We start from the raw sequence: 18,179 nt of genomic DNA, 5'->3' as shown, positions 1-18,179 counted from the left end.
CCTGCAGTTTCTTGACGTTCCGACGAGTGGCGGTGCCAAAAGAAGCCTTCAAAGTGGCGTCTGTAACGGACGTTAGCTCCAAGCAGACAGCTGTCATCGAGTTCCTTTTGTCGAAAGAGCAGAGCAGAGTTTATACGGACGCCTGGCAGTGAACAAAAGGACCATAAGTCGTTGGCAGAGGCGTCAATCTTCATCGGAACAAGGTCGCGCGAACCTCTCTGATCTCACTCATTATGGCCAGTCGCACGCAGCTGTAACTATCGCAATGTTGGATCATGTGGACGCGCTCTCGAGTTGATTGACGGATGACAGTTAAATAGCTCGCTGCACAGCTGGGCGACTCACACAAGTCTGGGTACCCGAGAGAAGCTTACAAAACTTGAATGGACTTTTCTTCTTCATCCACCCTGTGATGTAACAAAATAAAAGTGATGTTATTATTCAATGGAAACGTTGGAATTTGAGATTTCGCTTACTGTTTTATCAATCACAATTGGCGTAAGAATCATGGATTGGCCATTGTCATGAAATATTGCATTATGAAATGTGAATAGTCTTTAATTGCAGTTTCGCGTGGCTTGAAGCAATCACAGCTAGCGTGCTATTGATTAAGAAATTAGATTATCATCTTTCTAATTACTTCATGATCGTAGATACGATCATACCCGGTAGTGAAGTTATTCTTATGACAAAACAATTTCCTAAGGGACCAGAAAGTTCTTAAGGACGGAGAAACAACTGTAACATCACACAAAAGGGAAATTCAATATTAAAGCTGATGCAAGAAGACGATAAAACATTCTTTTTGTCAATGTAACACGCACATTGGACTGCTGATCTTGGTGTCTGTAATCTTAGCAAAATGCATAATTAAAATGAAAATAGTACTGAGGAGATGATAGGAATGAGCACTGCTAAATGATTCAGTATTTCCAGGACAAATATTTATTATAAGTAAAACATATATCGTACCTTAAGCTTAGTACTACAATGACGGTAGATTTTTGTGTCCGTTTCATGTCCATTGAGCGCTCTTTTACACAGCCATTGTCGTCTTTGAGTAGCTCGAGCGTCGTCACGATAAGTTAAAACATTTCTTCTTTTTACACTTCACTCAAACTTAGACATAACACGTTTTTATACATGTAGTAAAAATTAGATCAGACTGCGACAAATCTGCGTCCGTCTTACTTAAGAAAGCAGTATTAACTATTTTCTGTTTTAATGAAGCCAAAAATAGCGAATATCACAACCCTAAAGCCCGATCTCGCATCTTCCGATTCCCATCTGTTTTGGATGATGATGAGGTTACTTACGTAGCAAGACGTCGACCAGTAGAGTGGTACCATGCGGAAACACAGGTCCTTCCAGAGAGGTGGCGTAAGGCCGTCGTGATGGACGGAGGTTATGTTCAAAAGCAGTGTTTTGTAGCCAAAAGAATGGGGGATAATATGATGTATTGGAACCTTGAATAAAAGTAACCTGCTTTTAGAAAAATAATGAAATACTTTACTTACTGAATGCCACTAGTACGCATATGCAAGTGATATTTCTGAAGGTACCTAATTCAGTCGTCAAAAGATGGGAAGCTACATCTTTTGCACGATCTGAATTAGAAATTAGCAAACATTATTAAATTTTACGTACATATGCAAAGAAATGTACACGCATGTAAATTAGAAGTGAGTAACTTTTCTAGATTTACGACTGCACTGTAAATCAATTTCAGGCATCAATACGAAGAGAAGACTCCTATCATCCATTCATTATATGTTCTTTATAGAAATGTTCAAATTCCAGTATATCTTGTTGGAAACGTTTTTCATTCTTTCACGGGCACGCCTCCTTATCCAAATGAAACAATATTAAATTTGTAGGACATTCTGCATCCCTTTACGCTCAAATTACTCACTATAGTCTTGAACAACAACAACACATATTTTTTGCACAAATACCTGACTACTGCTATAAAGCAGTTCCCAGCAACTTTCTTTTTCTGAGTGAGCATATTTCGAAACTGCTTCCATTCCATGGTCGCCTCCCTTTGTAGTCTAACATAAACTCCACCTTCGAACTTTGCTCCAGAAAGCTTGAGAAAGAATGCTAGCAGGTACCTGAAGTTTGGCCAATCCTAGTTCAGACCTGTAACAGACTGCTTCATTAGGCCCCACTCTATGTTGGGTCTACCAGTGGTTCCCACTTGACATTATTCTTTCCCACACAGAATTAATTTCCCCTTGGTCAGACTCATCTCTTATAGTGCACATCAGTGCCTTTGCTATCCCACAGACAAAGATAGCAGGAAAACTTATTGAAATCACTTTGAGGACGCATTGGACATCCCACCGCTTTAAAGTCTATTACCTTCCGTCCATAATCGTCATATTAGGTGCATTGTAGCAACAACCTAACACTCAGGTAATCCTCTTTTAGATAAACTGAATTAGGGAAAGGCAGAGCGTCAGACAAGACAACTTACAAGAAATCATTCTGCAAAAAAACTTAAATCCCGAACACACTCATTAAGCAAAGTCAGACCAGCTGCACCACACAAACTATTCTTTTGATCCAACCCCGGGACACAAATTTAAAGAATTAGACAAGACAATTAATTCCCACTTGTTACGACAATAACAAATACTGACCGAAAGCAGTTTAACATCTAAAATAGTCCACTGCTTTCAAGCATGAAGCACTGACCAAAAGTCATTTAACATCTAAAATAGTCCACTGCTTTCAAGCATGTCGGCGGGTGTTAACGAACATGTAAGAGAGAGCTGCACGTATTAAAAACAAGTGTTGGCAAATAATGCTGAACGGGCTGTAACGTATTTTTTAAGTCCACTACATGGCACAAGCTCACAGCGACAAGCAAAACTCTGAAACTTGCTCACCGAGTATAGTACTTTCGGCTGAACAAGTGTTATTCCAAGTTGCCACTGGTAAACGAAGCCGCCTACCGCGACGCGGCCATTTTTTGGGCCGATCCGTAGCTCCCCAACTGGCCTACGGCACGCATAGCAAGCAGGGTAGCGCAGTGGTTACCACCGTCGACTCGTATTTGTGAGGACGATGGTTAAAACCCGCCTCCGGCCATCCGGATTTCGGCTTTCCGTGATTTCCCTAAATCGATTAAGGCAAATGCCAGGATGGTTCCTTCGAAAGGGCACGGTCGCTTTCTTTCTCCGTCCTTCCGTAATCGGAGCTTGTGCTCCGTCTCTAATGACCTTGCTGTCGACGAGACATGAAGTACTAACCTCCTCCTCCCCCTCCTCCTCCAACACGCACACTCAAGCAGCTGCTGGCGCCGGCTTCTGGACCCAGCCTTGCCCTCCTCTGATGGTGACCACTCGGCTTGTCCGCCGTGAATGGGGAGGACGCTCTAGTTGACAGTCGATATATTGCCTCTTGATTGTCACAAGAAAACTCCTGTTTTCGAGCATGGCACGTCTCAAAAAGGCCTGTAACTCGACGTATAGACCCTCTGTGGCGCCACACGTGAAGCTGTGGCTTCGTAGCTGTCGAAGATCCTAACTACACACAATACCGATAGAAGCCGGCTCAATACAAAGGATGGAAATGCTTACTGAACAATTCTGGACCCGTCCTAATACGAGGAGAGGTGGGAATACGTAACACATGCAGGAACACTTCGAGTATTGTCGTTTTGGTGGTCCAGGTCTTATGGTGTTGGAGGCGTAACTTAGTATGGACGTACTTAGCTTCAGTACTTTGAACACAGTACACTAACCGATTGATCACAATGCGCTGCTTCACTGGACAGCACAGATGGAAGAACTTTTGAAACGAAAGGATATTTGGCGAATTGACTGGCTTATCGGTTAACCCAAATTAACCAACCAAGCACGTTTAGAATGCGTTGTGGAGACATTTTGCAGCACTTCCACATGTACCAATTACCATCCTGCAGGTGTGAATCGTACTGATGGATAAACGTAAGTCCCTACTGTAAGAGCACCCGGTATTAAGAACTATATAAGTAAGAATTATGTGTGCAATGGCCAGGCCGCCATCACGAATCGCTGTGACTTCAGCATGGTTATTGCCTTTTAATGGTGTTGTCATTTTTCTTCGTCTCATTGTGTGTTTTTTTCGTTAGCTTCAAAATGGTTCAAATGGCTCTGAGCACTATGGGACTCAACATCTGAGGTCATCAGTCCCCTAGAACTTGGAACTACTTAAACCTAACTAACCTAAGGACATCACATTCATCCATGCCCAATGCAGGATTCGAAGCTGTGACAGTAGCGGTCGCGCAGTTCCAGACTGAAACGCCTAGAACCGCTCGGCCACAGCGACCGGCTTTTCGTCAGCTTCCGTACTATAGTGTAGTAGTTCTTTCTATATATGCTCCAAGTTTTATCGAGCTATATTACTTGGCAGTGACATAGCTAGATGAAACGTGGACCACACATGTAAAGAAAGCTCGCGGGGTGGTGTGTAAAATGAACGTCACAAAAGCGCGAATAGCTTCGCAGTGACGTAAAGGAAACTTGAACCACAAATGTAAATAACGCTCGCGGTGTGGGGCGTAAAATGAACGTTACAATAGCGTGAATAGCGTGAGTGCAAAGTCCAGTCTTCTGTGAGCAAAGCCAGCTGGGCAAACGATTCTTAAAGTATTAATATGGTTGACTGTCAGAACGGAAAGGGCAGCCTGGGCTTCAACCTGTGTTTGAGATGCGTGCTTGTCGGCTAGAGATCATAAATAAGCTCCGTACATTCACTTTAATCTCGATAGTGGGTCCGAACTCGCCGTCTCAGTACAATCCGAGACTTCCTACAATTCGAGACTTCTCTCGTCACCCTCCACCGCTGTATGTTTAAATGAAAACTCTGCGTCTATTGTCAGGTACAAACGGACTGTACTAGCGAAGAAAGGACATCGAGCACACGAGTTCGTAAGTACAACTGTGCACTTGCGTTACTGCCAGTACTTGCAAGCTGTTGGGCTTGACGATTTTTAATTTCCACTCTATAGAACAGTCACTTAGCAGGTAACATTGATTTGTTTGTACAGGCGTATATATAGAGCGTGTTAACTATTTTTGTTTACAACGTACCACAGTGGTGTGGAACAGGTCTTGACAAACAATTTCATACCAAACACTTCTGCTCTACCGAGACAGGAAACTACCAGAAACTGGCCTAGAAATACCAGTTTAGCTATGGCGCATGTGGGTCGCGCAATATTTTAAGTATCCTCTCGTCCTATACACACAAATTGTTACTTCTATAGGAAACCAAAATAGGACCTTTTTGTAGGAAATTTAATGTATTTTAACTTGTTATATGGATACGTTCTCACTTGTGGCCGCCGTTTTCAAGTTACTCAAGGGAAACGTCTCTCTCTCTTTTTCTCTCTCTCTCTTTATCTATTTGTGTGTGTTTGTTGTGTTAGTATGGTTATGTCACTTTGTGTATGTATATGTGTACATGTCTATATAAAAATTTTGGTAGACCTACAAATTTATTATACGATAAAACAATCATTTCGTATCCGTTGGACGAAATCTGTATGTCTTCCTATTTAAGTACAGCCTATAACATCCAACATTTTCTACACATCACTCTTCATCTTATGGAGCACATTTCTAATTACATGCATTGCATCACTTAACTTTTCCTTTTACACCCCCCACAGTCTCACAAAAACTGCTTCTTTAGAGGTAATCTGATGCCAAGAATCCATTGTTATAAACCTGTCAGTGATACATTAGAGCAGCAAGATCATGCTCTCGTCTCCCGTGATGCGTCAGGGCTTTACACTTCTTCATGCTTCAGTAAGGGCCCTTCCGACATGGCCACTTAGTGGCGAATACTGCAGATATATGAGCGGCTTCACACACAGTCGCAGCCTCTAGACGTTAGCGCTGCTTGCCGTCTCGGTGGCCTGTTTCTTTGCCATTGGCAACCGCTAATAGTGGCTCCACTCGTGTCTGTGGAAGGTACGTAGAAAAGGAGTGAGACGGCGAATATGAAACGACCGCAGTGCCACCATTCTCATACTGGTAGTACGGAAATGGAAATGAGCGTATGGCATCGTTGGCCGGGAGGCCCCATGCGAACAAGTTCGGCCGCAAAGTGCAAGTCCTATTTCAGTCGACGCTACAATGGGCGACTTGCGCGCCAGTGATGAGGATGAAATGATGATGAGGACCACACAACAACCAGTCTACGAGCAGAGAAAATATCTAACCCGGCCGTGAATCGAACCCGAACCCGCTGCATGGGAGCCAGCACGTTACCACCAAGCTAAGTAGGCGAACAGTCGTACGGAAACACAGGGAGGGGGAGGAAGCCTGTGTAATGCTGACGTAACGGCAGCTTCTTGACTTCAAATGCAAGGTACGCTCAATTTTACTGCCGATCTCGCTCCGTTTCTGATTCCTAGTGTCGACCTCACAGCCGTCGAACTTAAGGCAGGAGCGTATGAAATGTGGTGCCCACCGACCGTGTACATGGAACAAATATTTCAGAAATGGACCATAAAAGCAGCTGATGGGACATGATTCATCTGTGGTTATTGAGCCATTATTACAAGTATAGTAGAAGAAACCAAAGGGAAATTAGGAAGTAAAAACGTGAAACGGTTCACAATGTCGGAACATATTTTTAATCGATAACAGGGACAAAGAGGGAAGAATATGAGTGCTAGCAAAAACAGTTTCTTGTAGGTGATTATTTCAACCTTTTGTTGATTTACGGTACCTCTACCAATAGCGACCACACATATTGTTGATTACCTTTGAGCCCTACTCTACCACAAGATGTACAACCAATATTACATCTGCTCTCCCAGAATTACTTCTCGCCACAGAGCTTCTTTTGCTCCACCTATCCACTTCATTATTTCATTTTTTTTATCTTCACTGTGACTTTTGCACAACTATAGAACTGGTCTCCCATTAACCTGCTTGGTACAATTTGGTACAGTTTCTGGAAGTAAAATGTTAGCCTGTGTATACGAGGGATATTCTGAAAGGAAATTCCGATCGGTCGCGATATAGAACTGTCCACACCCACATGGTATTTTCTATACTCCTGGCTTTCTGTGGCCTACGTCTTCTTTCAAAGACACAAGAGTTGTCGAATTTTTGCTGGAGCCCTGAAGACCGAATCTATTTTATGCCACATCAACAACATCCATGACAACAACAAGTTCACGATGTAGATGGAGACAGATGGTGCCTTGCCGTTCCTTGATGTCCTGGTCCGCCACAAAGCAAATGGGTGTCTCAGCCTCAGCGTTTACCGGAAACCCACCCACGCAGACCGGAATCTGCACGCTAACAGCTATCACCATCCATCGCAGAAACGTTCTGTTCTGAAGACCTTAGTGCATCGAGGCGAAACCGTCTCAGATTCTGAAAACTTGTTGAAGAAACTGAGTCACTTACGGAAAGTATTCAAGGAAAACGCTACAACAACCGCCAGATTTCGAAAGCTAACATTCCGAAAATACGTAAGCAGAAAGACTCCGAGGAGGACTCAAAGAAGTTTGCGGTCTTTTCGTTCTGTGGCTCAATAACAGCGAAGATAAGCCGGATCCTAAAGAGGCATAAAATCGATTCGGTCTAAGGGGGTTCCGGCAAAAATTCAACAACTCTTGAGGCCTGTGAAAATCGACGTAGGCCTCAGAACGCCAGGAGTATATAAAATACCATGTGGGTGTGGACAGTTCTATATTGAACAGACGGTGCGTACCACTGAGCAACGCTGTGTAGAACACTAGAGATGTTTTCGTCAACGATACCCAGAGAAATCAGTGGTAGCAGAGCATGCATTAGAAAACGGTCATCGCGTTGTATTCGACGAGACATCTATTACCACACGAACTAATAGTTTTTGGGATAGCATATTAAAGGAAGCTATCGAAAAAAAAATTGTCACAACACTCTCAATAAAGATGGCGTCCTGAAGCAATGCACAGCATTGGACCCGGCCATTAGAAGGTTGAAGCAGACGCGGCGGCCGCACAACGCAAACATTACCACACATATGGTGCCAGAGCGCGTACCAGTGACGTCACGGAAGGCAGCGCGGCTATATGAAGGGCTTATTTCAATAGTGGTACAAGTCCATTACCTCCACTTTTCTGCCTATAATGCTTCTGAAATTAATGATCCAAACAAACAGAAAGAAAGAGATTTTCACTCAGCAGCTGAGTGTGCGCTGATATGAAACTTCCTGGCAGATTAAAACTGTGTGCCGGGCCGAGACTCGAACTCGGGACCTTGGCCTTTCGCGGTGCATGTGCTCTACCAACTGAGCTACCCAAGCACGACTCACGCCCCGTCCTCACAACTTTACTTCTGCGAGTACCTCGTCTCCTACCTTCCAAACTTTACAGAAGCTCTCCTGCGAAGCTTGCAGAACTAGCACTCCTGAAAGAAAGGATATTGGGGAGACATGGTTTAGCGTCAGCCTAAGGGATGTTTCCAGAATGAGATTTTCACTCCGCAGCGGCAAAGGTCCCGAGTTTGGTCTCGGTCCGGCACACAGTTTTAATCTGCCAGGAAGTTTCAAACAGAAAGATAGGTTCATCTCTAGAAAGAAGCCTTGAATATTTCTGGTAGCTCAACAGTAGATTTTTCAGCGCTCATTTAACTTACTTATGTAAGCATGGCAGCAGAAACCAGAAGACAGTCACCACTGGACAATGGCCGAGGAGTTCGCGACCGAAAGTTCGTGGATTTTAAACCACTTGACGCGGCTGGATTCCCGAGAAAATTTTACTAATACATATCGTCATGAAACTATGCAGTCCTATATAACTTCTTGTTCTACCTTCTCGATTACTTCGATGTGTCTTTTTGTCTTTAAAATGAGTGTTTCTGCCCCATAGTCAGTGACTATATACTAACAGTTATAGTATTAAAATCGTGTCAGACAGTTACTGCAAGTTCATGTAAAAGTCTTTTTACTAGCAACAAGAACTATGTTAATTCTTTAAAAGCGTTCTCGATAGCACCTGAAGTTACGGAATGTCAGATCTTCGAAGGAACGTGTGTCACATAAACCCTAAGAAAAAGAAAGACACACCATGAAGGAACCATCCGAATGCGACGGAAAACGGTAATTCCGATGTACATGTCGAAACAAATAAATGATTATGTAGTGTCGGCAGACTTGCCAACACTACGCACACTAATTGAAAGAGGCGGCCAAGATGCACGCGCTAACTCACGAAGGATGGAGTGGGGTCTGAAACAGGATACGTAATGAATGTTATAAAGAAAAGTACGTAGCTCCTTGAATACTTAACTTTTAATACATCCTTGTATACATCGTTCTTGATGAGACATCTGGAGATTGTGGCGATACAAGTGAGACTCTTTAGATACATGCAATGTTACAAATGGCGCCTTGCTAGGTCGTAGACATGAACTTAGCTGAAGGCTATTCTAACTGTCTCTCGGCAAATGAGAGAAAGGCTTCGTCAGTGTAGTCGCTAGCAACGTCGTCGTACAACTGGGGCGAGTGCTAGTACGTCTCTCGAGACCTGCCTTGTGGTGGCGCTCGGTCTGCGATCCTGACAGTGGCGACACGCGGGTCCGACATGTACTAATGGACCGCGGCCGATTTAAGCTACCACCTAGCAAGTGTGGTGTCTGGCGGTGACACCACAGATTATAATCTCAGAAAAATGGGATGACTCATTCAACAGAAAGAGCTTCATAATTTAAGTCAATAGCATGTTGCACCTCTGGCCCTTATGCAAGCAGACTCGTCTTCGGCCTCGGAAATCATTGACTGAATTGGAATTATATTCAGTGATGAGTACCGCTTCGAACTGAGACCCCATGACTAGCGGAAACTAGCGTGGAGACGCGCCGGACAGTGGTGAGTTTCAAACCTAACTGTTGCCTGTCATACGGCCTGACCAATAGTAGTGCTGTTCTGGGGTGACATTTCTTTTGATATCATAACCCAACCCCTTGGTTATCATCCGCAGCACCATTTCAGCACAACGGTACGTCGACGATATTCTACGCCCCATTTTGTTGCCCTTCTTATGAAGCTATATTACGTTTCAGTAAGTTAACGCCCACCCGCTGCGAGAGTTACTGCTGCCTGACCTCGCGCTTGACAAACCTTGTCGTGGCCAGCAAGGTCGGCTGATCTCTCACCAACTGAGAGAACGTGTAAGTAGCCTGTTTATGTGTATGTATGTAGGCAGCACTATAGGCAGCATTAATATCACTGACAGCGCCGTGCGCCCTCTGTAAGAGACTCTGTGGCTGGGCTGACTCGCAGTCGAAGTGAATAACCAACAGGGGCGGAAGTTGTAAGTTAATAGTCTTGTAATTTTATACACACCCGTTCTTCAAGATAAATAAATAGTAGGGATTCATTTTACTGAACACATTTGTCTGTTTGTCATGCTATATGTACAAAATGTCAGAGGTTATATCACTCTGTCAGTGCTTGCACGTGTCTTGATAATTCAGCAAAGGACTGGTTAACAGCATTGCTGGTTCTAAGGATATTGCAAAAAAGATTGAGTGAGTGCACAAGTCGTGATTCACGGACCTGTTACATTGTCGTCAAGACCCTTCCACTGTGATTGTGAACCTGAAATGTCACAACGGATGTCTGCTGTTTATCTCTACAAGAACTACTGTGGGTCAGCACCTTTGGTGGCCCACTGCTACCATAAACTCTCAAAGGAATTATGTGGATCAGCTCTCTGGTGACCTACCAATTCTAACAATATTCTTCAAGACTTCGACTGACTCTACTGGGAGTCTGCTCTGTTGTGGCCCATTACCAATCTTCATGTCAAGAGCCATCACTGTGTTTCTGTTAGGAGGACAACACTACTTCTTCAAGACTGTATGGAAGTCCACTACTTATGTGTGCATTTTCTTTTACTGTTGAGACTTTGTGCATAAACGTGTCATAGACTACTCTTATAATGAATGCTTAGGACTGTCTTTAGGGACAGTGAGGGCAATTTTTGCTTTATTGACCAACAGTATATTACTAATTGTGTACATCTGATCTATTTGATACTGTTAATATAAAAAACTTTTTTAACTAATTAGTCTTGGCCACGGCCCAAAACACTTTGTGAAATTAAATAACTGACAGCACTGTGCGCCCTTCGTAAGAGACTCTGTGGCTGGTTAGACTCGCAGTTGGAAGTGAATAACCAACTGAGGTCGAAGTTGTAAGTGATGGAAGCTAGAGGTGAATAGCCACCAGTGATGGAAGCTGGCAGTTAATAGTTAGCAGCGATGAAAGTTAGATGTCTGAAGTGTTGGCTCGAGCGGACGGTCTGGATGTGTCCATCATGGAGATTTAATTTTGTTGACGATTATATAAGTTTTGGAACTGGTTGTCACGGACGATTATATAATTTTTAACTGAATGGCACATGATTACAGTAAAATCTGCTAAATACATTGTTTGCTGTGTAACAAAGTCTTTCCTTTGCTAACTTCTTGCCTATTAGTAGTTGGAGCCTACAGTAGTTAAAATCTTTTATTTAGCTGGCTGTACTGGTGCTTGCTATATCGCTGTAGTACGTGTAATGAAGATTTTCTGTGAGGTAGGTGACTTACGAAACGCATGGGTTATTGTTACGATTTCTTTTAATTCAGTTCGCCGGCCGCGGTGGCCGTGCGGTTCTAGGCGCGGTCAGTCCGGAACCGCGTGACTGCTACGGTCGCAGGTTCGAATCCTGCCTCGGGCATGGACGTGTGTGATGTCCTTAGGTTAGTTTGGTTTAAGTAGTTCTAAGTTCTAGGGGACTGATGACCACAGATGTTAAGTCCCATAGTGCTCAGAGCCATTTGAACCATTTTAATTCAGTTCCATTCTTTTGTGTGAAGTAACAGTCAGATTGCGTTTCGCTTGTATATTGCGGGTAATAAATGAATAGAATAACTTTGAGCTGTATTTGTCAGGAATAATTCTGTAGGTCAGAAATGAAATGATAAAAACATTAAAGAGACAGTAGGTTCAATATCACTCATCAGTTTAAGAATATTGAGTAAGAATTCAGCAGTTTAAGTAAAATCTTATATTGAAGTTTCAAACGTGTAGAGCATGATAGACATGGCCATCCAACCAGTTCGAGATTTCGACAATCCAACGCGCCAAAACGATAGAATCTGGCAAAATATCACTTAGGAGCACACCCAAAAACCAGTCAATCAATGCCAAGCCAAAGAAATGCTTGCATAAGGGCCAGAGATCGATCAAATACTGAATTGCTCAGTTTCTAAAGTTGCTTCTCTTGAATAAATCATTCAAATTTCCTGAAACTGTAATCATTTGTCTGTGTGCACATATATACCCATGCATATCACATCCACTTATTTCGGTGTCATTTGAGTGATTCATTCACCCTGCGCTATTCTCTCTCTCTCTCTCTCTCTCTCTCTCTGCTTCTCTCAGAGTGCATGTGACGACTGACCTTTAGGCCAGCACGAGAAAGGTTTCAGATTAATTTTCCATTTACTTTCATTAATTTATCAGTCATAGATGTTTGACTTAAATGTACCCTGTCTAGCGTGTTTCTGTTGGTAATACAAAATAATACGTTTGACCTCGAGCCAAAAGTGCCCTGTTACGAAAATGTTACAGGAGGAACATTTTATAACACTTGATTGGTTGGGAAGGGTTGGGTGGGTGAAGATGTAACGTTATTGGCCAAATCAGCTACCGAAGTTCTCGGTTTGGTTCAGGGAGATGTGGTATACAACAGTGTGGGTAGTGATCCATTCATTGTATGAGACCTGAAGCTCGATGGACCCCTTGCTGTTGCTGAAGGTTAGGCTATTTACTGGGACCATGTCTCAACAGAATTCTCCCTCTCTCTCTCTCTCTCTCTCTCTCTCTGTGTGTGTGTGTGTGTGTGTGTGTGTGTGTGTGTCTGTCTCTCTCTCTCTCTCTCTTACACACACACACAGAAACACAAACACACACACACACACACACACACACGCCATTTCATTATAGAAGCACCTGCACCACTCAATTCATCTTAACAACGCAGTTCCTGAACGTCCTTAACAAACGGTAATAATTTATCTCAGTGACTGAGTGATTAAAAGTGTAATTACAAATCTCATTGCCTATAGTTCAGTTCTAAGTCGATCATTCAATTTTTACCACACTTATCGTGTCTTTAAAATCTAATAATTCCTTGTTTAAGATAAAACTGCCAAGCAGCTTTGAGTTTTGTAGTGCGCATTATGCTGCATGCCTTCTGTAATTGGGTGGATATATCTGTTCCAAGATCAGTGGGAAGCAAGGATGAGACTTCACCAATACTAACATGGCTAGAACAGCAGACAGCGGTCGAATCCAGTAATTTTTCTGAGAACAGTTTTGTTTTTTTCTGTATGACGAGGAGAATATGATAATTAATTTAGAGAGATCCGCTTCAGTTATGCTAATAATTATTTTAACCACGACCACTTTCAATAAATATTTGCACAGCTGAAGCGGATCTCTCAAAATTATCATGCTTCGCAGTTGCCGATGTCCTATGAATCAAATCTTGTACGAGGAGAATGGTAATAAATTTCTATATGTCCCACAAACACTCACGACAATTTACTATATCGTTCTCGATCAAATTAATGATTCGGCGTAGCTCTTCGTACTTACACAGGCGGGAAAAAATGTAACATCTACACGGACAAAGTCATTTCATTGTTAAGTGATGTGACAGGTGGTTCATTATTGAGCGGTCCTGGCTTCCTGTGTGTAACCGACAGCACGATTCGAACCTCTTTTACCCGTAGCTAAGCAACATCCTACATAGCGTCCCGACAGGGGTCACGTGTGCAGTCTGCCGCCTCGGACCAACGCTGACCGAGATCAGCTCGGTCTCAGTTGTTGCTGAACGGAAGAGGAAGGTGGCCACCCTGAGTCAGCGCCTGGCGACTATGTGGGTCACGAACGCTGGAAGAAGCTGCCGGAGCTGACTTGCAGTTTGAGCTACTGTCTGCATTGGTGAACTGTCAGTTTACCTGCCTGAGAAACACAACACTCGAATCTGGGTGAAGACGGCCTCTGTGTTACGTCTGCACTTAGGTTTATACGAAAATTGCAAAATGGACTTGCTTGGTGAGCATCGCAACGTGTAGAATGTACGAGAAGCTAATTCGAGTTACCCACGGTGCTGCGAGGGTTTTTATATTGTGTACTCTGTACTTAAGCTAACTCCAGCGTTGCTATTAGGTGTTTAACGATTGTTGCGCTCGCAAATATTATTTTACTTCACGCTTATTTTTGTTATTCCTTTGTGCTGTGTGAATAATTCACGAATATTATGAGATGTATTTGTATTGTGTTCTTAGAACAAAGGCAAGTTGAAGTTTCCTATCTTAACTGAAGCCGTGATTGCGTTATGGCTCAAATTATATTTATACTGTTTCATATTAATTTCAGAGCGGCAAGCTATGTACATGGCTAAAGGTTTCTGTATGTATATGTTACCAATATTCCGGTTTATTGGGTTCAAACCCGGTTTGTCATTTAGGAATATTATTTTGTCTCGCTTGGATACTCAAGGTTAAATATATTGCTATTAGCTGTTGGTCCTCAAAGATATTTGTAGTACTTCTGTAGTTTCCATTTGATTTATAGCGTACTTTTGTAGCAGCTCATTCCCTATTCTAAGCCGATAACTAAATACTCGTTCGTATCAGTTACTGGTTTGCTAAATCTGCCAATGTAAATTTTTTTCTCTCTGTTTTAGTTAACACTGTTATTGTTAACCTATGTTGGCACAAACGAGTGGAGCGGGGTTAAGCTTAATAGTGTACTAGCATCATTTTAAATTTGGAATCCAAGCTCTTTCCTTATCCGCATTTGCTTCGTAATAGGTAGTAGGAAATGCGGTCCTCTGTTGAGCAAACAATTTTTCTTTTTTTTTTTTTCCTGCCCAATCACGTTTCGGTGTATTTTCTGCTCCTTCAGTGTGTTTTATTTATTATCTTATTATTAGATGTTGGTTTTCACAACTCTGCTTGGTATTTGCATTACACCTACAGTTATTCCGTTCCAGTTTGTAATTTGTTTTTCCGTAATCCCGCGTTTCGTGCTCCTACGGGGCATCTGACTACAGCTTCCTAACACGCACTGTTTCACTGCAAGCGCGATGATAATAAATACAACCCAACGAAGATGGAGAAACTTCTACGATACACGTTGAGTAGTGAAACAAGAAAAACTGTGTTTGCTCAAGGGAGGACCGTATTTTCTAATTACAATTCAGTTAAAGTGTTCAGTTCCTCATTCTAGAATAGCATTGTTAATTTTTTTCCATTTTGTGGATCTTAATATTTCTATTTGTAAGAGTACAACGATCATTCGTGTTATTGAAATGTCGTAGAATTACTACAGACGTACTAAAGAAATATACAGATTTTTCAGTACCATTTTTAAGTAAATAAAGTGACTTTTCTAATTCAATTTTTTGAGCCCCTTACCGCTCCCAGCTCCTCACTAACTACAATACTTCCATCATTTAGGGAGTATATGAGAACAAATTCAAACCAAATGAAGCACGCGTATCCAGTAAAGAATGTCCAAAGAGTCGCATCAGTACCCAGTGTACTAGTGTTTTCGCACGTCAACGATCACAAACGTTCGATAGACAGTCTCAACCATATTGCTCCTTCTACTACAGTTCTTCAATGATCTCATCTGAAGACGAGTAAGTTCCAGCTGCACCATATCCCATTCATGCCCAATTGGTGAGTGATCTGAACGTGAATTATCAAATTTGTGTCCAAGAAATGGTCCTATCACAGAGATAACAACCTATGGAACACAACTGAAGATGGTTACTTTACCGTGCAGGAACTTCAAAAGTGACTGCGAGTTGTAAATGATGGCCCGATATACTATGAAGCCGGCAATGGGGCCTATGCTTCGGGGGAGAATGCACTTCAGAATACGCCACTCACCAGGTTTACACCGTCCATCACTACTCGCATAAAGAAAGAACAGTCGACTGTTTCACAACAGAGTCGTCGTACTTGGCGTTGTCGTGCTGTCGATGGCTACCTGGCCAGAGCCACACTTGGTTTACGTACTGCTGCAAGCAGAGTTTCATAATGGAGCTCCATGATGCAGCAAGTGAGAGATGTGTCAGAATTTCTTCCCTAGACGGTTTTCCGTTGTCCCCAACTGCTCGAACAGTGCATAGATATTCACGTGCGCATGTACTACTTGTACTCCATAACCTGGCCTTCATGTGTGGGTATGTTCCAGACCACGCTGCTGGAAGCCGCGACATACCACGCACACACTGTGTCCAGCACGTGCAACAATCCATCGATGTGTCCATCTACCTTCCATCCACCTTCCTACAGCCCCATAATGAAACGTCGAACAACTGGCTGCAATTGTTCAACAGGAGTACGTAATCGTTGGTGGAGCATTGTGGCACCCTAGAATCAATATTGCAATCACGTTTCACCTCTAAACTCAGCACAGTCACCGTATGAGTAGAAAAAACAGAGGGAAAACTGACAAGCCTCTTAAGCGCCATCTGATCGCCGATGACCGTGAGGAATGAGTAACTAACATTATAACACTTCAGTAAACACATGTTATACGGTGGTGCCAGTGAGAACAGTCCTTGAGGGTGTTCAATTTGTATATCCATGTTTTTTTATTGGCTTTAAAGGTTCCTTACTACCTATTCAGAACAGCAGTACTTTATTAGCTGTCGATGGAATGAAATATATATTGCCACGAAGAGTATTTATGTCCATACTTTCTGTAGCGTCATATGCTCCAGTTGTTATGATGTACATCAGTACTGATTTTGATTTAAACCCCTGCGTCATTTCCTTAAACCGCTTTAGGTGAATCTCTATATGGTTCCTTAAACAAGTCGAATGATTTCCTTCACACTTATCATTCAACGCAAGCTTGAAATTGTGATGTCTGTGTGGTGAGAGGAGGCTCAGAACAGACGTACATATTTTGTGTCCACTACACAATCGGTCAGCCTGTGAAAGACAGTAGTCCCCACTAAACTGACGGTCATTCTTGGACACTAGTCACAGATCAGACATTACACAAACAAACACAACCATATAAGATCCACCTAACAGTCTAAAGAACGAGGTAGTGAACTTTATTAACCTCTGACATCCGCCGACAACGTAGTGTGTCCATGTTGAGGGAAAGATGATGACCAAACAGAACAGCGATATTGATCCAGTTACAGAAACAGTTTCATTGGACATTATGAAGAATGTAAAAACTTTTTTCTATAGTTAATTAGACTGATGGGCTGAAAAAAAATTGATTCGAACAGAGAACACTGCATGTACAAGAAGTGACCAGAAAAGACAGAGAAACGCTTGTTTATTAGAGTTCTCGTTGAACTCATTAAAACTTTGTGCCTTCTATATGCCACTGTATGACAAAGTCGTATCACATGCGAACTCCAGTCGAATGCAGCCTTCCTGTTAGCTGTGAATTATGGCCCACAATATATGTTAGGAAGTTTTCACTTCAATATTGTCTTTTGGCTGTATTTTTCAAGAGCAGAAGGAAGCGGAATTTTGCAGGATTTCTCCTGAAGGCAAAGAAGCAGCAATAAAAGCTTATGCGTTAAATGAATACCTTAACGATTTAACATTCGTTGAGGAGTATATTATGTAACAAAAATCTGAGTAAGGATGTGAGGTTAAATTATTGGCGTATTGATGATTTTTGTTTGTCTGGAGATAGCTGAAACACTCAATTGCAGATGGTAGTTAAAAATGTCAAAACAGTTGACTGTAGTTTAATTTCATTTCCGAGCTAATATTAAATACCTGAAGACTGTTCCATACTCATCAGATTCGCTTACTTGTGTATCGTGGCACCTAACAAAACAAAGATTAAAAGAAAAAGATAAGAAAAGCATAACATGCATGCAAATATTATCGAATCAGTAAAGTTAATATTCTTTTTCTCGTCGGTGCTTTACAGCTTTACTTTTGCAAACTGTTCAAAACCTTAGTTCAATGAACCTTTGGCTATGAGCCATCAAACAAGGATATTGTAAATGTTTCATGCTTGGGTGATGGACTTGTAAGGAAAATATTGTTAATTGTGTGCCCATTATCTCAGATGCGTTCTTATTTTACTAGAAAATGGCTTGTTTAGTTTAGTATTTCCGTAACGAA

The sequence above is a fragment of the Schistocerca nitens genome, chromosome 7 (genome assembly GCF_023898315.1).
Source record: "Schistocerca nitens isolate TAMUIC-IGC-003100 chromosome 7, iqSchNite1.1, whole genome shotgun sequence".
NCBI classification, from domain to species: domain Eukaryota; kingdom Metazoa; phylum Arthropoda; class Insecta; order Orthoptera; family Acrididae; genus Schistocerca; species Schistocerca nitens.
Note: the sequence above shows the minus strand (reverse complement) of the source record.